Below are 22,476 nucleotides of genomic sequence, written 5' to 3'. Positions count from 1 at the left end.
ATGATTGGAATGTTGAGGAGGAACCCGCCATTGCTGCCTGCAGCTATATTTATTATTATTCTTGTACCATTGAAGTCAATGGCAGGCCCTAGAACCGTATGGTAACTTTTTCTGAAATTTGGCACACTCATTAAGGACAGTCCCTTCTTCACTCACACCAAGTTTCATGTCTCCCACTAGACCACACTAGCGCCACCAACGGGTCAAAGTTGGACTTTTGTTAACACTGTAACTTTTGAACCGTTTGACCAATTTTCAAAAATGAGGTACCATTGGATTCCCTGGATCAAGACGAATTCAACACACCCTATGGCGTCAATTTCCGGTTATATAGATTTTCCGCAATTTCCGGTTTTATCAAAAACCTTTGAAAGGCCTCCACTCCTACAATTTTTGTCAAATCTTCTTCAAAATCACCAGAGATGATCTTCAGACCAAGCCTCACAACATTTATCCAACAGAATTTTGATCCTCACAACCGTTTGTCCGGTACAGCCACTGAATTTCAGCAGAAAAGCCATCAAACAGGAAGTGAAGTGATATCTCAGCAAATATTTCAGATATCAACGCCAAACTTGGTATGCACGTGGAAGACACTACAACATGTCCCCATGTGCAAAGGCAACTTCATATCTTCAAAAATGATTGATATAAAGCAGATTGCATTAATCGCTAACGCTAAAATAATGCTTTACACATTTTTCATTCAAAAAGTGATACTCTGATTCAATCACAAGTTCATATGAAGACACTTGAGAATGTTTAGTACACAAATCTGAAAAAAAGTTGACTGTAAGATGAAAAGTAGATTTTTGGTGAATATTTGAAACATGCATGCTTGGCTAATTGCTACCACCATTTCCAGTGTAATGTCTCCCTCTCTCCTCCTTCGCTCCCCGCGCGGCTTGCCCCAGTTCTCACAGACACAAACTTCCACCTGACACACCAAACACTTGTCAAGACGCACACACACCATTTCATGACATTGTGGCCTGACCAAGGCCCCGCCCCCTCCTTAGCTTGAAGCCTTGTGGATCTTGACAGTATTGCATTTCAAATTGAATATCCCATTGGTAAGTCTGCAGCATGGATTTTTCTATACAGTGACAAATTGTGCAGAATATACATTTTTCCCTGGTTCACAAAGTCTCAAGAACCCATAATGTCACCAGCATGGATATTTCTCGACAGTGACAATTTGTGAATAATTTTAAAAAATGTCTTCAAATCAGCCATTGATCCAATTATCTGCCCAATGTTGTGTACATGTATGAAATACATGTCAGTGTCATGTCAATTTTGTAATGATTGGAATGTTGAGGAGGAACCCGCCATTGCTGCCTGCAGCTATATTTAGGGTTCCTCCGTCAGGAGGAAACCTATTGTTATTGTAGGTATTATTATTATTATTCTTGTGCCATTGAAGTCAATGGCAGCCCCTAGAACCGTATGGTAACTTTTTCTGAAATTTGGCACACTCATTAAGGACAGTCCCTTCTTCACTCACACCAAGTTTCATGTCTCCCACTAGACCACACTAGCGCCACCAACGGGTCAAAGTTGGACTTTTGTTAACACTGTAACTTTTGAACCGTTTGACCGATTTTCAAAAATGAGGTACCATTGGATTCCTGGATCAAGACGAATTCAACACACCCTATGGCGTCAATTTCCGGTTATATAGATTTTCCGCAATTTCCGGTTTTATCAAAAACCTTTGAAAGGCCTCCACTCCTACAATTTTTGTCAAATCTTCTTCAAAATCACCAGAGATGATCTTCAGACCAGGCCTCACAACATTTATCCAACAGAATTTTGATCCTCACAACCGTTTGTCCGGTACAGCCACTGAATTTCAGCAGAAAAGCCATCAAACAGGAAGTGAAGTTATATCTCAGCAAATCTTTCAGATATCAACACCAAACTTGGTATGCACGTGGAAGACACTACAACATGTCCCCATGTGCAAAGGCAACTTCATATCTTCAAAAATGATTGATATAAAGCAAATTGCATTAATCGCTAACGCTAAAACAATGCTTTACACATTTTTCATTCAAAAAGTGATACTCTGATTCAATCACAATTTCATATGAAGACACTTGAGAATGTTTAGTACACAAATCTGAAAAAAAGTTGACTGTAAGATGAAAAGTAGATTTTTGGTTAATATTTGAAACATGCATGCTTGGCTAATTGCTACCACAAGTTCCAATGTAATCTCTCCCTCTCTCCTCCTTCGCTCCCCGCGCGGCTTGCCCCAGTTCTCACAGACACAAGCTTTCACCTGACACACCAAACACTTGGCAAGACGCACACACACCATTTCATGACATTGTGGCCTGACCAAGGCCCCGCTCCCTCCTTAGCTTGAAGCCAAGGCCCTTGTGGATCTTGACAGTATTGCATTTCAAATTGAATATCCCATTGGTAAGTCTGCAGCATGGATTTTTCTATACAGTGACAAATTGTGCAGAATATACATTTTTCCCTGGTTCGCAATCTTTGGAGGAACCCGCCATTGCTGCCTGCAGCTATATTTATTATTATTCTTGTACCATTGAAGTCAATGGCAGGCCCTAGAACCGTATGGTAACTTTTTCTGAAATTTGGCACACTCATTAAGGACAGTCCCTTCTTCACTCACACCAAGTTTCATGTCTCCCACTAGACCACACTAGCGCCACCAACGGGTCAAAGTTGGACTTTTGTTAACACTGTAACTTTTGAACCGTTTGACCAATTTTCAAAAATGAGGTACCATTGGATTCCCTGGATCAAGACGAATTCAACACACCCTATGCCGTCAATTTCCGGTTATATAGATTTTCCGCAATTTCCGGTTTTATCAAAAACCTTTGAAAGGCCTCCACTCCTACAATTTTTGTCAAATCTTCTTCAAAATCACCAGAGATGATCTTCAGACCAAGCCTCACAACATTTATCCAACAGAATTTTGATCCTCACAACCGTTTGTCCGGTACAGCCACTGAATTTCAGCAGAAAAGCCATCAAACAGGAAGTGAAGTGATATCTCAGCAAATCTTTCAGATATCAACGCCAAACTTGGTATGCACGTGGAAGACACTACAACATGTCCCCATGTGCAAAGGCAACTTCATATCTTCAAAAATGATTGATATAAAGCAGATTGCATTAATCGCTAACGCTAAAATAATGCTTTACACATTTTTCATTCAAAAAGTGATACTCTGATTCAATCACAAGTTCATATGAAGACACTTGAGAATGTTTAGTACACAAATCTGAAAAAAAGTTGACTGTAAGATGAAAAGTAGATTTTTGGTGAATATTTGAAACATGCATGCTTGGCTAATTGCTACCACCATTTCCAGTGTAATGTCTCCCTCTCTCCTCCTTCGCTCCCCGCGCGGCTTGCCCCAGTTCTCACAGACACAAACTTCCACCTGACACACCAAACACTTGTCAAGACGCACACACACCATTTCATGACATTGTGGCCTGACCAAGGCCCCGCCCCCTCCTTAGCTTGAAGCCTTGTGGATCTTGACAGTATTGCATTTCAAATTGAATATCCCATTGGTAAGTCTGCAGCATGGATTTTTCTATACAGTGACAAATTGTGCAGAATATACATTTTTACCTGGTTCACAAAGTCTCAAGAACCCATAATGTCACCAGCATGGATATTTCTCGACAGTGACAATTTGTGAATAATTAAAAAAAATGACTTCAAATCAGCCATTGATCCAATTATCTGTCCAATGTTGTGTACATGTATGAAATACATGTCAGTGTCATGTCAATTTTGTAATGATTGGAATGTTGAGGAGGAACCCGCCATTGCTGCCTGCAGCTATATTTTTTTTTATTTTTGCAGATCAGCAGTGTGATATAATTTAACTCTTATTACAGAAGGGCCGAGGGAGGACATCCAGAACATGGACCCGAAAGGAGTGGTTCCTTTGCATACTAGGAGTCAAAAATTGACATATGAACTCACTTTATTAACGCATGATATCAATAGGAAATGATCCATGATGATGGATTTAATTAAGAGTAAAATAATATGTGACTCAGTGTGTTAATCAGATAGACTCCTTATTAATGGTTGACGGTGTCTCAGTTTAGTGTTACAAGAAGCATACAAAATAGGTTTCTGGAGGGAGCATAAGAACCACAGTATTGATTTGTCTGAACGTGTACAAGGAAAACTTCAAAGGGTTCTCCGGTTCTGTGAGGAAAAGGAGGATGTGAAAGAACAGGAAAGGCCACACAGTCACAGCATGTGTATACGCACTAGCCTGCGCATAAGGTATATATACTTCCATGCTTTTTGTTTGTTTGTTTGTTGCGAGCACACATCCGTGTGTCAGCTCTTAAACACAAAAGAAAACTTCCATGTGAGAGGAAGCTGAGCTCTGAAGGTCACAGTATATCACCTAAAGTGTGCCTGTAAGACTCAGAGGTCGAGGTACATGGAAACATATTTGAAACAAAACTCCCGAGACTCACCTGGCAACGTGCTTGAATACTCAGACATTAGGTGCTACAAAGCCTGCCCAGAACATGGAGTATAGTGTTATCTAGTCACACCTGATTTGACAGGAAATGTTGGTGTAGCGTGAAAGATATATATTCATTGGCAGGTTAATTGATTGATTGGACTGTATTTGGAGCTGTCACTGGACCTGGTCTGGTCTGGTCTAAATTCAGCCTTGATATGTCCCTGGTCTGTCTCAGTTCTGCAGTTTCCTCCAATGTAAGCACATAGGCTTTCTGTGAGTGCTGCTCATTTGCAGCTCTTTTGATTACTACCTAGTGCCTTTGGTTCATGAAGTAAATAATAAGGGTGCGGTCATGGTACATTGTAAAATATGCCATGGCCACAGCAGTTGATGGAAGGACACGAAAGGGAGAACATCCTGTGTGCATTCACAGTATATCTCTGACCTTGAGTGAGTGCCCTAATGACTTTAGAGTATTTATTATAAGGCCCTTTACAAAGCTTGCAGAATGCTCTATTGAATGCAAGTAATGCTCTACATTCGGCAAGTACCCCGGAAATTAATTGTAACTTGAAGTCAGAAAGTAACATGCTACGCACCTGAAACTTTAAAGTTGTATTTGTGTGAGGAACTATTTTTTTCTCAGCACAAGCCATGTAATGGCAACCAAATCATTAAAAAATAGACATTAGGCCAGTAACTGTATAATAAGCAGGATAATGTATAGTCTTATTGTGTTGCACATCAGAATCTTAGTTCGTCCTGTCAGAATTTATTTTTCAAGAATGACCGGCAAACTTTACATTATCCATTACTTATTTGTAGGTTTGACCAACAACTTTAGTTATATGCTCAACCATTACTTCCATTTTTTGTCTTTGGCTTCTAACACCTGGATGGTGATATCCAGGGTTTATGTCTATCTTGCTGCTAATATGATGAATAAGCTGCATTGATTAATAGAATATCATAATGTGATCAATAAACAATAGTACACCATAATGCTGTAGTGCATGTGACATGTGTAAAGCCCCAATGCTTGCATAGCATCATGGCTCAAATCCAGTCTGTGTAATTTCTCCGGAGCCATACCGTCACTGTCCTTACTCATTATTCTCTCCTCTGTCTCTCTTTTTCCTGCTCTGTGTAACACCGAGTTAAAAACAGGTTCTGAATTGCATCTGTGAAGAACATTGATAAAGATAAAGGTTGTTGGTCTAAGATTAGTTGACCACAGAAGGACCACAGGTCAAGCCTTCAATATTGACTCAGACTGCAGCTATGAGGGATGAGCTTCTAAAGCCTATGATGGCAAATATAATGAAATTCATGTATCAATAAATCAATAAAGAAAAAACAGGATTATACACTAATGTATTACAGGATGACCTGCTGCAGAACATCAATGCTTGAAAAAACATTTTGTCTGTGAATATTTACAGTTCACCTTTGGTAAACGCAAAGCTGAGCCAACTGGATTCTTGTCAGTGTAGATGTCTGCAGTGCTGACATCAAAAAGCACCCTATTCTTCTCTGCAACCATTTACAGGGCTGTACAGTAAGTGCTCTTTGGTGTCTTTTGGACACATCGGAACACGTGTTGACCACAGACCCGGGCGTGCACATATATGACATTTTTGCTTCTTTAAGCCCTTTTACGCATGTGTTATCGTGTGCTTGTGTGTTTGTCTGTTGGGTATCCTGTGCGTGTTGCATGTGATTGTCTCAGTATCATTTTAAAACATTGCAGACGTGCTCGTGTTGAAAATGTGTCTGTTTCAGTATGGAGTCCCTCTACCTTGTTTCCAGGTTTCCAGGATTAACTCTTTTCACGTTTTTGACAACAAACTGCCCCAGGGCTGGATAATTTGCAGTTGTGATGGCAAAAACACTCACTGTTATGACAGGTCGCAACAGCCGTGACACTCAGCTAAGACGGAGTGCCTGAGAGCTGTTTGTTTTGAAGCTAATTTTCAATTAACATTCATGCACCTCCTCTTCTCATCATAGTCCATTTGGTTGTGGTTTCGTTTCAGCTTGATTCGATGGAAATAATCATATATTGAATGTTAGACTCCCACATTTTCCCCCACAATGTCCTCTGCCACATTTATTACATTTCAGATATTTTGTTGAATGAGAATAGAGCTGACGACAACTGGAGATCCATACATTCACTCAGCTTTACGTGAGGTGGATTCATTGTTAATCAAATTCACTAGTCAAGTACCTATGTTGTGGCTGTATCTGTCTCAAGCTGTTCCACAGGGTGCTCCAATATGTGTACATATACAACACAATACAACTGTAAGGGATACTGAGTGGGGCTTTTGTGTATTTGGGGATAATTAAGATGTGTGACATCCTGCCCACGGTGAGTTCTGCGCAAAGCCCCTACCACCCAGACGAAAGCCCCCCTTGTCCCGATCATGACGTCATTTCCCTTGGAAATGCTCCAATTAACTTTCTGAAATTACCCCCTTCCACCACAGGGATTCCAGAATGTGTCGGTGATGGTAGACACCTTCACCAGATATGCCTGGGCTGTACCAACGCGTGATCAATTCGCAACAACCACAGCAAAAGTATTGTGGGAAAATGTTATTCGTTTTTTCGACTGCCCAAAACAAATGTATGCCGACCAGGGTCCTAATTTCTAAGCAAATGTGATGCAACAGCTCTGCGCCTTGTACGGAGCTAAGAATACTCATACCACTCCCTATCACCCCCAGGGAAATGGGGGTTGTGAACAAATGAACCGCACTCTTTTGCAATTGTTGGGCACCTTGGAAAATGACAAGAAATCACAGTGGCCATCTTACCTCCCAGAATTGATTTTCTTGTATAATAACACTGTACATAGCGCCACAACTCACACGCCCTCTTATCTTCTTCTCGGGTGGCACCCACGGCTTCCACTTGATGTGGCCTTGAACCTCACCCCCAGAGATGTCAGATTCTATACCTGAATGGGTGAGTGCATACCACCGTCGATTGTCTTATGCTCATCATACGGCACAACAGCAGGCAGAAAAGGTCAAAGCACAGCAGAAGAAATTGTATGACACCTGTCCTTTTAATTTGCCTTTACTTCCTGGGGAGAGGGTTTTGTTGAAAAGACGGGGTGTTAGACCTCATGGGAAGCTGACCGATTACTGGGAAGACAAACCATATGTCATAGTTAAACAACCCAATGTTGACATACCCGTTTATGTGGTAAAATCTGAAAAAGGGCAGGGTAGAGAAATGGTGTTACACAGAAATCTAATGAAACCATGCCCTGTATCTGTTAAATCTAACAAACTACCCACTGTACCATCCCCAGTAACCAATGTTGAGCCACTAGGCTTGTTGTGTGGTAATATGTCTTTTGCAGGTCCATCAGCCCTCTTGTCAGGCAACACGATGCCCGATCCAGTGGACAACACCACCACCGCGCCTTGCTGAGTGATGACCGCTCCTCAAATGATCGACCTGCCACATCTGTGTTATTTGGGGATAATAAGATGTGTGTTTATTTACATGTGCGTTACGGGACTTTTAACTTGATATGGCCTCGCGGCATCTATCTTTTAGTTTCCTGCAAACTGCGGTTTGGAACGGAAGTAACAATTAGTCCAGGCAAAATAGCGTTTTAGCGACTAATTGTTAAATTATTTTTTTCAGCATAGATCATTTCTATGAGGTGTCCAGAACAACATACTAAAAGTCCTAAGAAATCGTAGTTGAGGAAATATGTTTAATTCTCATCAATCTGAGATGTTAGCTAATAATGCATGGCAAAAATACACCTCAAAAATTTTATTTTTTCCTTTACTCCTATCAAAATGAAACTTTACACAATGAAAGTACCCATGAAAAGTAACATTTTTGTATTACAAGTTTCTTTTGAAATTAATTTGAAAATTAACATCAGAAGAGGCAAACATGCTGTCTTTACCAATTACAGAAGAAGAAATCAGAGAAAATATCGTAAAACTTAAAAATAATAGATCTCCAGGTAGTGATGGTTTCTCAGGAGAATACTACAAAGCATATGTGAATGAGCTGACCCCAGTTTTATGCAAAGTTTATAACTATGCACTAACAAAGGAGGACCCGTCTGGGTCGTGGTCAGAAGCAATAATAAGTGTCATCCATAAGGATAATAAAGACCCAACCCAATGTGCATCCTATCGTCCAATCAGCCTCTTATGCGTAGATCTTAAAATACTTACCTCAATTATAGCGAAGAACTACATACATAAACTTGTGAAACCAGATCAGACCGGTTTCATTAATAATCGCCAGGGCGTTGATAATGTCAGAAGAGCCCTGAACTTACAAGCAAGTGCAGCCAAAAGGGATACTCCTTCAATGCTTCTCAGCTTAGATGCTGAGAAGGCATTTGATAGGGTTGACTGGACCTTTCTCCAGCAGACCCTCAGATATATGGGCTTCAATAATGCATTTGTCAAGTGGATTGGTATATTTTATAAAAACCCTAGATCCAAAGTCAGAGTAAACGGTCATTGCCCCAACTTCTTCCCCCTGGGGCGTGGTACCCGCCAGGGAGATTCTATGTCCCCCTCTCTATTCGCATTGAGCATTGAGCCACTAGCAGAATGAATAAGAACCAATCCCCTCATACAAGGCATATCCGACGAAGGAATGATTCAACATAAACTAGCTTTATTCGCAGATGGCATACTATTATTCTTAGAACACCCCATGGTCTCTATTCCTGCACTTCTAAATAGCTTAAATCATCGGTTCCCAAACTGGGGTACGCGTACCCCCAGGGGTACGCGAAGTGGTTCAGGGGGTACGCGGGGAGAAAATTTCCACGATAACAGAAAACGGACGGAATTCGCAGAATGTACCGTTTGAAACAGAATTGCAACTTTCAGACGGAAACATAATTTTGTGCATCAAAATCACCCAAATTCCCCTGTATTTTGTCCTGCAAGGCTGTATTTCTTTCTTAAAAACACAACAACGATCGCAACGATGAACAAGCATTAATTAGAAAACAAAACCACTGAGAAAATGTCACGTCTGTGCTGAACTCCGCTCCGGCCACGCCCCCTATTCAACACAGACCTCCGTAGCCTGTCAAATGAATTCTCTGTCTTCTGTTCTGTCGATGGCTGGCAAACAACAACCTTAGAAGGTTTGGGTCAGTTGTGGCACATATTATTCACTCATTTTAAGCCATCAATCTACCTCTGGGTGAACAAAATGAGCCGAAACGGATTAAAACGGAATTAAAATAAAAGGTGAAAAGGAAAACATTTTTTTTTCAACGGGTGGGGTGGGGGGGGGGGGGGTACGCAGCTGGAGATTAAATGTCTGAAGGGGTACGGGACTGTAAAAAGTTTGGGAACCACTGGCTTAAATGATTACAGTGCTGTGTCAGGATATAAGATCAATGCAAACAAATCTGAAGCCATGATGATAACTGGTGAATGGTCTTCACAATTAGATGAGTTGGTCTCTTTCAGGAGATCTAAGCAGGAATTTAGATATGTGGGTGTTATTCTCACTCCAAAACCAACACAACAATAACAGACTGGTTAGAGAGATCAATCAAGATCTTACCAGATGGGATGTATTGCCCTTGTCACTTTTGGGTCGGATAGAGTCGGTGAGAATGAATATCCTACCGAGACTCCTTTTCCTGTTTCAATCTCTGCTTATTGTAGTTCCACAATCCACATTTAAGCTGCTTGAAAAACGTATATCTAAATTCATATGGCAAAACAGGAGGCCCAGAATCCGTCTGAAAATATTGATGACAAGCAAAGAGAAAGGAGGACTGGGTCTACCTAATCTAAAAATGTATTACTGGGCAGCCCAGCTTAGAGCAATAGTGGCGTGGATGGTCAAGGATGAGGAGACTGGGTGGGTATCTATTGAACAGAACTCTTTACCAGGGATATCAATATCTACTCTTCCATTTCTAAGTCAGCAGTCTCAGAAAAAAATCAAAATAGATAACATATGGGTCAAAAACACACTAAAGGTCTGGGACAATGTCCAAAAGCAACTAAAGGGGTCTGTAGCCTTGTCAAGGGCAATGGCCATACTAGGAAACAGAGTTTCTCCCATCTTTGGTTGATAATACCTACAGAAGATGGGCTGAAAAGGACCTAAAAATTATGAATCAATTATTTGATGGAAATACTTTAAAATCTTTTTCACAACTCCAAGACAAATTTTACTTGCCCTCAAGTGACCTATATAGATATCTACAGATACGACACTACATTACAAAGCACACAGACTGGGATAGTATTAAAAGAGACCCTATTAATATTGAGATCCACTTCATACTTAGTTTTCAGCAAACTGTGTCAACAAAACACCAAGTGTCTTGTATGTATAAAAGGTTAATGATAGACACATCAGATAACACTTTACATATTAAAGGACAATGGGAAATGGAACTTAACACAACTATAGATGATGACACATGGGAAGATATTTGTACTGCGTGTCACAAGGGGGTTGGTAGTCAGATGTGGAAAGAATTTGACTGGAAGGTGAAGATAAGATTCTTTAGGACTCCTCTGAAAGTATCAGTGTTTAAAAATAATGCCACTGACAAATGTTGGAGAAATTGTGGTATGGTTGGGGACCATACCCACATATTCTGGGATTGTCCCGTGATACAGACATACTGGAAAGGCATCAAGGAAGAGTTGGAAAAAATCTTTGGGACTGATATTCCCCTGGACCCTTTGTTTTTTTTACTGGACAAAACACAGGAAGAATTGTTTACTAAGGACCAGTGCTATATGTTACATATTTTGTTGATGATTGCTAAAAAATGATTACTATTAACTGGATGAAGCCTAGCCCTCCTACAATAGCTCAATGAATACAAAAAGTCAGACAGGTCAATACAATGGAAAATCTTACTGCTATCCTTCAGCTAAAAGTACCTATATTCGTACGAAGGTGGACACCTGTCATTCTTTACCTGAATTAAGAATATCAATCCGCCTAACGTGTGATGTATCTCTGTAAAATGACCCTACTGTATGTATTCAACGTATGTGATGACTAAAAGCCCAACCGTAAGGTGTTTTGTTTTGTTTTGTGTGTCTTTTTATTTTATGATTGGTGTTGAAAAATTGCCTGTAATGATCATCATGGGCAATAAAGTTAAAAAAAAAAAAAAGGAAGGGAAACTCGGGTGACAGGGCGCTGCTTTTGACTGGGAATTGCGAGAGTCGGGAGAGCAAGCCGGCAAACGCCATTACACCTTGATGGGTGAGCTTGGTATCTGGTAACAGTGGTAACAGTGAAGGGATAGCCTACCGTATGATCCGGGTCGCTGTATTTTGACTAAGTGACAGGCGACGCATAGTCCCGACCCTCGCACTTCCCACCTGGGTAAATGTATTCTTTCTTTTTGTGTTTTCTTTCTGTCTGCTGGCTCTATTTCTAAACGATACGCTGCGTAGCCTGCCACTGCATACACGTCTCCAGCCCACCTCGCTGTACACGTTTGCTGTGTTGTAGCCCAGCTCAGGATATTGTTGTGTGTTATCTGTGTGAAGAGACTGGCTCGTTTAGTTCACATTTTTTTGTTGTGATCTTATTGATGGTTTTCATTTACTTTGCTTTGATTAATTGATTTGATTATTTTCCTTTCACCTTTTGTCTTTGGGCTTGGAGTCAGTTGTCTTTGCTGTCGGTACTGCAAGCAGTGTTTCCTATTTCTATACAATTTTACTATAGGCTTGTTAATACATTCCTTTATTATTGTATTTGCCCCTTCCGCCTGTGTTTATTGGCCACTGAGGTACCAGATCCCTAGAGATAGATTTAACATTGTTACACAATTTGTTTAGATTTAACATTGTTAACATTGTTACACAACATTAGCAGGATTATTTCAGTGAGGTCACCTTTGCCCTACTCCCTACGACCTTGGTAGAGGTAGGTTTACTGCCATGAAGGAGATGCTAAATTAGGGGACATTGGCAGTCATACTGCATTGACAGTTTTACTATGCTGAAATGTAATGATTGATGGATGGATCACCTTTTTCACAGAAATTATCCAACATATTCTATTATAAATTAGTTATTTAGACTTTTGTAATCATTTGTTTTAATTCACCAAGGGAGACAGGAGAGAGAAAGAAACAGACAGTTTATCCTGAAGAGAGAGAGAGAGAGTCAGGAGGAGAGGCGAGGGAGAGAACAGGTAGGGTTTTCCCGAGCAGGTCCTGCTAAATGTATCTCTAACCCCTTTTTCCCGGTGTTCTAACACACTGAGGTCACACTCGTATAGCATAAACAGGATCCTGGGTTTCTAGCTGAATGATGATGTGACTGAAATTCCTGTCTACCAGTTAGAGCTAGAAAGCTCAGAGGTTGATAAATGTAACTATTGTTAACTAGCGTGATGCCTCCACTGAAGAATTACTTAACCAGTGTTCCTGGTAGAAAATATGTAACTCCCCAGAACTATTATTAATGTTTACGTTCCTAAATTAGTGACAGATGCAGCCTATACTAACTAAAGCACTTTACAACCATGTAAGGGACTTTGAACATAACAACATTTATTGTTCCCTTGTTTGTTAACTTGTAGAGGGGGTTTTGGTTGAATATGGATTCAGAAACACAAAAACAAAACATGTATATGGGCCATTCTACCGAATTGGTGCAAAGTCAGGTTGGAAATATTTTGAAAATGTTTATGTTTTATTCCCAAAACTTTGTCCGTTTGTATATTGAACCATATCTAAAGCACACATTTCTAGTAAAAGAACCGTCAATTTTTATGTTGTATTTTCAGAATGTGTTTCCTCTCCCAAAAATTGTCACTACCGAAACATAGTAATACACTATGGTAAAAGAGTATTATTATTAACTTGTTCAGATTGTGTTTCCTTCCCTTCTCTGAAGAGTATTTTTTGGTAGTGACCATTCTTAAGGTTACACACTGATTTTCAGACTTTGGAACACAGTTATATCAAAAGTATGGGATCTAGCTACTTACCATTCAGCCATGAGGGACAGGGATGCAGTATCACTGCCTGGTTATAAATACAGGGGTGTGGCTAAAAACCAGGCTCAGCCAATGGACTAAAACTCCTGTGTTTCGGTAGTGACATGAAAACTATGGACATGATTTTTTGAGCATAGTTTCTTTTTTTTAAATTAAACCCACAATAAATCTAAATCTTCCAAGTTCTGTTTAAACTTAATCATAAAGATCTTTGAAATTAGATCATTGAAAAAAATCAAAAAAAATTAAAAAGCTTTATTTACAGAAATTGAAATTTAGATGTCAGGGTTGGGGACAGCTACTTCCCAATAGAAAGTACCCTATAAATGATGATTTTGTATATATTTAGCTTATCCCTATCTCATTTAATGTCTTGGGTTTAAATAGACCATAACATATTCTTAGTAAATATCTATGTCTAAATACGTAATTGTTTTGTAAAAAGTTTTTCTTGTTGTGGGACCACACTTTGCACCAATTCGGTAGAATGGCCCATATATATACAGTCCAGCGCATTAAACATCAAATGCACACTTCAAATAAGACTTGGTGCAAACCTCTTTCATACACTTCATGAAAATGAATTGAATACTAGATGCTTGATAATTTACAATTAAACACCACAAGTTTATAACCACAACAAGTTCACCAATCAATTACCTTTTTTTTGTCCAAAATAAAATATCGATTTGTCTCTTAAAGGAACACAGTATGCAATAATATATACCAATACCCCATATGTGACAGTTCAAATGAAAACAGAATGACAACTTCTTATCCTAACCAAGCGCTTGGATACTAAATACGTTGGGGCCCAGTCGTCTCGTTGGTGCACATTGTATAATCCAATAGTAGTGAACTGTGTCAGTAGGCTAACCAAATAGTTTGCGCAGGCTGACCAGGTGACCAGACGTCCCCGGTTTCCGGGGACAGTCCCCGTTTTTTGTGGCCTGTCCCCGGAAATGTCCCCGGTTTTCACTATGACCAACAACAGACCCGGGATACAAATAAAAAAAAAGAAAGAAAGAAAACAATGACCAAACGTTTAGTTGCGTAGCCTACACACCATGGGCTCAAGCAAGCCAGCCAGCAGCCAGGGGGACAAGCTCTAGCTCAGAGCTCAAAGATGTTCTAGAATGCCCATCTTTGTAGTATTTTGATTGGTGGAATATGCAGCGCGGTAGAATCTTTACCCTAAGCTTCTACTTTTTTTATTCAGAGAGAGATCGCGTCCATTCATTTATTCATTCAGCCAGCTAGCTCTGGCAAATCGAGTACAGGACAGGATAGCATTGGGATAGGCGATTAGCGAACGGTGTCTATTGTAAGTGTTATTGTTTATCATCTATGTCATATTATTTAACGTATAATATGTATGTAGCCTAAGATCTACAATTTGCAACAATGTGAGTGTTAAGCAGCAGCTATCTGTAGGTCAGGTGTCAGCCACAGCTCTACTTGCTAACTAACTTTGTTAACTTTTTAACATTAGCAGTGATACTAACTACAGTACTATGGCATTTCAGTTTCATTAGTCTGGGTTACTATTGAGAGGTAGTTAGCAACTTGTCAATAAATTAAACCACTTGAAAGCAAGAAAATACTCCTTGAACTCGCTTTCCGTACATCCAGTTGCGCTTCCCGCTTACGTCTGTCTTGTTGTTTGTGTGACAATGACCATAAAGTACTTTGAACTTTGATAGTTCGGTGGAAGCAAAAACAGTCTCACCAGTTCAATTTTAAGCAGTGGGTTTCAATGTGCTAAAATCTTAAAATGAGTCATGTGCTTAGGCTACATAGATAGACAATTACAGGTAGTTTGGAATAATGGTAGGCCTACATTACTTAAAAACAAACACAAAAAAGACACTAATGAAATTTCTTTTCCCCACATTAACTTCACATATTCTTTATCAACAAATATGTCAACTGGTAGTGTGTCACAGAACTTACTATTTTTTAGATTATTCAGATCTCCCTCCCTCACCTTGACATTGCTTGGATTTAATTGCATTTTTGACTGAAATGTATTTTGAATCTTTTTGTTTGTTTGTTTCTTAAATCACTTTTGGTATAGTTATACCGAAAAAACTATTCCAAAGATCCTGGAGTCTATGGGCCTGATCTGTATGTTCATAGTTCCAGCTGATTTTCACACAGAATATAGGAATACAATGCATTCAGTTGCCTCAATGGCCTTAACATTTTCTATGCTGGAAAAACCTACACCACCCATCTGTGTAGACCAGTCACTTATCAGCCAAACACAGAGGTTAGGCCTACTGCAAGGAAGCTTGTGCATGACGTCAACAAAGTTCTTATCACTGATATTGGTTCTTATTATCTGGCAAAAGGTTGTTACCTTTACTACTCTTCATTTCAGCCACTTTGTGTTTAGTTTTAAGAAGAAAACTCTTTGTTTGACATTCCCCTTGCGATTTACAAGAACAAGGGTAAGATAAACTGCTTTTATGAATAAGGGCCCAGTCAGTGTCCCCGTTTTTTGATTACAAAGACAAAAACATGACATGTTTTGGAGGTGTTAACGTGTCTTAACTGAAAATGTCCCCTGATTTTGTCTCAGAAATCTGGTCACCTTATGTTACACAGTCCCGTGTCGCTTTCCTTTCAAAGTCAGATTACTCACGCAACCTCGCGCTGAAGATGGCGAAACTCTCGCCAACGGAAACCATGCAGTAGAATGATGTCCAGTCAAGGCAAACCACGGGTGCAGCAGGCGATGTAGACTACTAGGCAGAGGTGTAAAGTAACAATTACTTTTACTCACGTTACTGTAATTGAGTAGTTTTTTTGTGTACTTTGTAATTTTTAAGTAGTTTTTTAAATCGGTAATTTTACTTTTACTTAAGTAGATTTTGACTGAAGTATTGTACTTCGCTACATTGGAAATTACATCCGTTACTGAGTAAAAAAAAAAAACATAGTTCAAGGCAGGAATCGCGCACCACAATGCTCACTGCAGTGGTGGATGCTGCATAGAGTGGATGATGGAGTCGATGCAAGGCACCAGTACGGTGCCGAGTCACGAGAGATAGATATGGAGGAAGATGATAGTGCGGACTACCAACAAGCTGCGGACCACCAACAAGCTGAAGCACCGAACTTTCCGCCAGTTGAAATTAAAGAAGATGAAGAAAACCCGTGGCCACATCTCAGCAAGCAGTTTGCCTTCCAACGTAAAAGAGGCAACAGCTATATGCTGTGTAAACTGTGCCTAATCCGTCAGTCAGAACTTTCTGCTTATACAAATTAATCTTCAAATCTGCGCAAGCATGTGTTGGTAAGTACAGTATTTGTCCCTTTCCATTTGTAGTTCAGACAGCGTTTTTGTCATTTAGTTAGCTTTGCTCCATTAAGCAAAATATGCGTTTCAGACAGTTGGACAAGTCAATGTGTATGTCGTTATCTGCAATTTATCACGATGTTTAGTCAGATATTGATAACGATAAGTGGTGGCTTTGCAACGTGCACGTCTTTCATGTTCATGCTAAGGGGTCCCGGTTAGCAAGAATTGAGGATTATGAATTGTGATGCATGTAGAAATAGAAAATAATGCTATAATTCTGTATACTGTAGGTCTGTCATCTCAAGTAGCTATTTATAGCTATTTCTGTGTTATGATGCACTCTTGAATCTTGATGGCAGCTCAATACTTAATTGTCAGAAATGTTGTTTGTCATTCTACAGGTCTAGTCTATGTCAGACAACACCTTGACCGGATGTTGGAGGCTGGAGCAAGTTGGACAACATTCATCAGATGAAGATGATTTATTTTCCTCAATGAAGTCCAGAAGGTACAGGGGAGTTAGAAGGGTACCTAGCCTGTGTCTCAGTCAATATGGATCTGCTGAACGCCTTTCAGAATATCAAAAAACTGTCCCTGAAACTCAATACTGGCCTACCTGCCTCGGCCGCCTGCGAGCGACTCTTCAGCTGTGCTGGATTGCTGTTCAATGCAAAGCTAGCCCGGATGAACTCTACTCATCTTGAAAATCAGTCTGCTGCTCAAACTCAACAAGAAGTTTTGTAGACTAATGCTCTAAAGGTGGACACAAGTAAAGTAACCCAAGTTTAAGTGGGGCAGCGGTATTTTAACTTTTTATTTTAGCTGTCATGTCTTGACATGTCCTCCCAAAAGTTCTTAAATGTTGTGTTGACATGTTTTAATGTTTGACATGTTTAATGTCATTTGCACTTATATTTCTAAAGATTCTCCTTTAATAAAAAATAACTAGTTTTTGTATTGGATTTATGACCCCTTGTCCTTTTTTGCACTATATAGGAGCGGCCCCCATCAAGTTGTTGAAAGTAACTAAGTTAACTTTTACTTAAAGTACATTTTAAATGAACTACTTTTTACTTTTACTTGAGTAGATTTTTAGATGGGTAATTTTACTTGTACTTAAGTAAAATTTCATCAAAGTAATTGTACTTTTACTTGAGTACAACATTTCAGTACTTTTTACACCTCTGCTACTAGGCCGCAAGGTGAACCACGAAAAGTCCTTTAGAAAATGAATCCCGCTCCACAGGCGTGCATCTACACAATATTTAGTTCATAAAAAAGAAAGACTCGTGCTTAGCTACCAAAAAAAAGTTCGTCGGCTGACTTTCCAGTCGATTTTTGGTGCGTCTATGTTTTATGCCGAACTAGTTTCTTCGGAGTGTAATAGGATCTTGGTCGCGAGTGCCGGCACGTTTCGACACGTGATCATTGCTACACCAATAAGATAGCTGCTTTTTGTCAAGATGGCGTTCCACCATGCCTTCATCGAGCAGTACGGAAGACGAAGAAAATACACCGGAATGTCTTAATAATTTTAAAAAAACAAACATTGTTTTTGCATATTACTTCAGTCAAGCACGAAGAGGTACATTATTTCACCACTACACGATGGAATACATACAGGACAAGCCTACAAACGTGGCTCAGCTCTGGAGGTGCAGTACCACAAAGGCTGTTATAATCAGTACACCAGAGAAAGAACAGTAAAGTTATTTATTAAATTGCATTTCAAGGAGCTACTAACTTAACATTATATAAGTAAACATTCAATCTGCAATTCTGTTGTATGTGCACACAATCACAACCCTTATTCATTTCTTTCCTTCTCATTTATATGTGTTCTAGGAATGAGCCCACGTTTGATGTCAGCTATAAGTTATTCTGTGAGAGGATCATTCGCCAAAGGCTGCTTGTCAACCAAGCAGGTGCAGAGAATGGGCCAGCTGAGGAAGGCCTTCATTGAACTGGCGAAAGCAAATGAAGGTCTTGATGCTTCAAACTACAGGTAACTGCAATGCATTTTTCTCTCAAGTCTTATTATTTGTCATGTGCAAGTCTAGCTTTACACAACATGTGTGTGACAGACCTGAGAAACTGTTTTTAAGTCTTGCTGTTTGCACAGACATGTTGGCAACAAGGAGAAGGTGTGTGTGTGTGTGTGGTGTGTGTGTGTGTGTGTGTGGTGTGTGTGTGTGTGTGTGTGTGTGTGTGTGTGTGTGTGTGTGTGTGTGTGTGTGTGTGTGTGTGTGTGTGTGTGTGTGTGTGTGTGTGTGTGTGTGTGTGTGTGTGTGTGGTGAGGTTTGTGATGCTATGTGCCTTTGTTGGACATCTTTGGTGTTAAATGTGCTGTATGGCAGATAGGTTCTAGCCTGTAATGTCTTGTACCACCTCCACCACTCTCTGCTTTTCATGATACTCATGTGACTCTTAATTGTCACTGTTTTGTTGTGTTGCAGACAGGATATGTTGAAGAAGAGGCTGACTCGTGATTTCCCCCATCAGTATCAAAAACCTAGAACGGTCATGTATAGAGCTGATGCAGGGTCACAACGCATGCAAATCTTTGGCCCCCAACCCAATGGAAAAAGTTTCTCTCAGAAGGAACAAATAAGGAAGCACTTGCCAAATTCCTGTATGTTGTATGGAAAAATGCAGACCTTACAATAGTGGGCAAAAACCTCTGCTTGCACATACAAATCAATGTCACTGTGTGACTGTTAAGGAGGGTGTACAGTCTGTTTGTGTTGTTGAAGACCTGCAGTGTGATCATGAAGAATGTGACACAAGGGTGTTTTTACATGCACAACATGCTGCACGGGAGCATAAAGCTGTCATTATCAAGAGCTCTGACACTGATGTGGCAGTCATTGCTGTAAGTGTGCAGACAGATTTGCCATGCAGTTTATATGTTTTCACAGGGACTGGCAACAGGACACGTATCATTGACATTACCAAGGTGTCATCAGCTCTCGGAACCAGTGTGTGTTCAGCCTTGATCGGAATTCACACATTCTCTGGGTGTGACTCCACAAGTGCCTTTTATGGCAAAGGAAAAAGAAAGACATTTTCTGTTGCATGTGAGAAAGATGAGTACCTAAAGGCTTTTAAAAGTTTAGGTACTAACTTTAACTTGGAGCAGTCAACATTTGCACTTCTTTGCCAGTATGTATGCCACTTATATGATCAGCCAGCTGCCGATAATGTAAATGAAGCTAGGTACAAGGCTTTCTGTATAGCATCATCAGCCTTGCCAGAATTATGCATTCCCCCTACTGCTGATGCCCTCCATCAGCATTGCAAAAGGGGAAACTACTAGGCTGCAATAATGAGGTCCTGTCTCAAACTAAATATAAGTGCTTCATCACCTGCTGGATATGGTTGGCAAATAGAGGATGGGACCTTGCACATCACCTGGATGACCAGAAACCCTGCCCCTGACTGCGGCTGCAAAGGTGCCTGTGAGACAGGCAGATGTTCCTGTTTTTCTGCAGGATTGTGTTGCACAGACTTATGTCGTTGCTGTAATTGTGCCAACACAAAAGAAACTGAGGAACTGGAAGATAACTGTCCTGACACTGACAGTGAGGACTGAGTGTCCTTAATCTGTTATTTCTTATTTAGTTTTGTACAGTTTTATATATCATATTTCATATTTTTCATAAAGATTGTTTTTATGGTTCATCAGTGTTGTTTTCATTTGTGAATGAATGAACGAACGAACGAACAAATGGTCATTGGTATAAGTACAATTACTGCCTTTTATTGATACAAGGAAGGAGGTTTTTTTGTCACATACATAGAAATACTTACGTAAAGCATGTAGTGAAATTTCGTTTGGTGTTAAGCTTTTTCTGTGCGAGTGTGAAGAAAGAAAGATCAAGAAATATTTTTCATAAATAGCAAGAGGGAGTATAAAGTGCAGTGTGTGTACAGTCCATGTGCAAGTGTGAAAAAAAGTGTAATTGCTGTTTATATAGTCATTGTGTGTGTTCAGGATACGGAATGCTTGAGGAAAGAAGCTCCTTCTCAGTCGCTCTGTTCTGGTCTTGTAGCAGCAGAGACGTTTGCCTGACCTCAGTGTTTAGAAAAGTCCATGGTCAGGATGTTAGGAGTCTTTTACAATACTTTGGGCCCTGGTACGTAGTCTTCTCTTGTAGGTCTGTAGGGAGAGGTGCTCTGATGATGCGGTACTGCTGTCACAGGCTGTACAGTTCCCATACCAAGTGATGATGCTGTCAGGACACACAGCTGATGGGTGCTGATGCTCTGAACTTCCTCAGCTGACGTAGGAAGTACAGTCTTTGCCTTGATTTCTTCAGTGTGTGCTGGGTGTTCACAGTCCATGTTAGATCGTCAGTAAGGTGTATTCCCAGGTATGTCAAGCTTGATCTAAATGACTTAACATAAGCATAACATTATCGTATATTTGCCTCATTGTTCTTCTTGGATGCGGCTATGTATACAGCACTATTTAGAATCCATTTAGCCCACTTTTGAGGATGTTCGGGTGTTTTCCTCTTGATCGGTAACGTTGAATCTAACCACGGGAGCCGCCATCTTGCCATTCTGTTGACAAAAAGCAGCTACCTCATTGGTGTAGAACGATCACGTGTCGAAAAGTGCCAGCACTCGCGACCAAGTTCCTATTACGCTCTGAAGAAACTAGTTCGGCATAAAACATAGACGCACCAAAAATTGACTGGAAAGTCAGCGACAAACTTTTTTTTGGTAGCTAAGCACGACTCGTTCTTTTTTATGAGCTAAAGATTGTGTAGATGCGCGACTGTGGAGCGGGTTGAAACGAAAACAGTGTTCACCTTACGGCCTATACTCTCGCTTTGCGATATTTGTTGTCCTCTCGTCCGGTATTCTTCCGCGGCACACTCACGAGCAGCAGCGTCTTCTAAAGCGTCACAGTCCAGGCTCACAAAGCTAGCAATGCTTTCGAGCAGAACTTAACTATGGCAAAGACCACGCTGTTGGTCGGAAAACCCAGCTTCACCGTCGATGAATACAATTATTACTCTTAGTAATATAGACAAAACAAATATACTGCACATACAATTCCTAACTACTGTATAATATTTGGGCCAACTAAACGTTTAAGTCTCCAAACATTAATGGTTTTAAGCTGAACAGAAACGTAGCTGCATCGTCTCCCGGTCTTAAGAAATTCTGGGATACTTAGCTCTAAAGGGGGAAATAGTATTTTGAAAGAAATGTATAATCTAAGTTCTGATTGACTTACATTCAACCACTATGAATGAAAGAGAAAACAAATTAGTTTTAACATAGAAAGTTTAAAATAATGCATCATAGCTAGAAGCTAAACTAAAGAGTTCTGGGAAACTGAGTCCTGGCACCTGGTTATAGCTTAGTAATGAAAAAGCAGTAGGACTGTCGCAATAAGCACATTTCTAGAGAGCCCTACATATCATTTATCCCTCTTTCCTTTCTGTCATCTTATGTTATATTTCCTTACTAGTCTAACTCTTAAACTCTCTCATTCTCTCTTTCTCTCTCTTTCTCTCACACACGTACATACTCCTGTTTGTAGTAAATAAATTAATTAATTGTTAACCAAACTCACTTGTCAAGTGCCTATGTTGTGGCTGTACCGTTCACAGGCAGACTCCCTTGACCTCTTTATTTTAAAAGTCCTGCCTTTGA

The sequence above is a fragment of the Clupea harengus genome, chromosome 15 (assembly GCF_900700415.2).
Source record: "Clupea harengus chromosome 15, Ch_v2.0.2, whole genome shotgun sequence".
Taxonomy (NCBI): Eukaryota; Metazoa; Chordata; class Actinopteri; order Clupeiformes; family Clupeidae; genus Clupea; species Clupea harengus.
The sequence above is the reverse complement of the archived record's forward strand: the minus strand, read 5'-3'. Positions refer to the sequence as shown.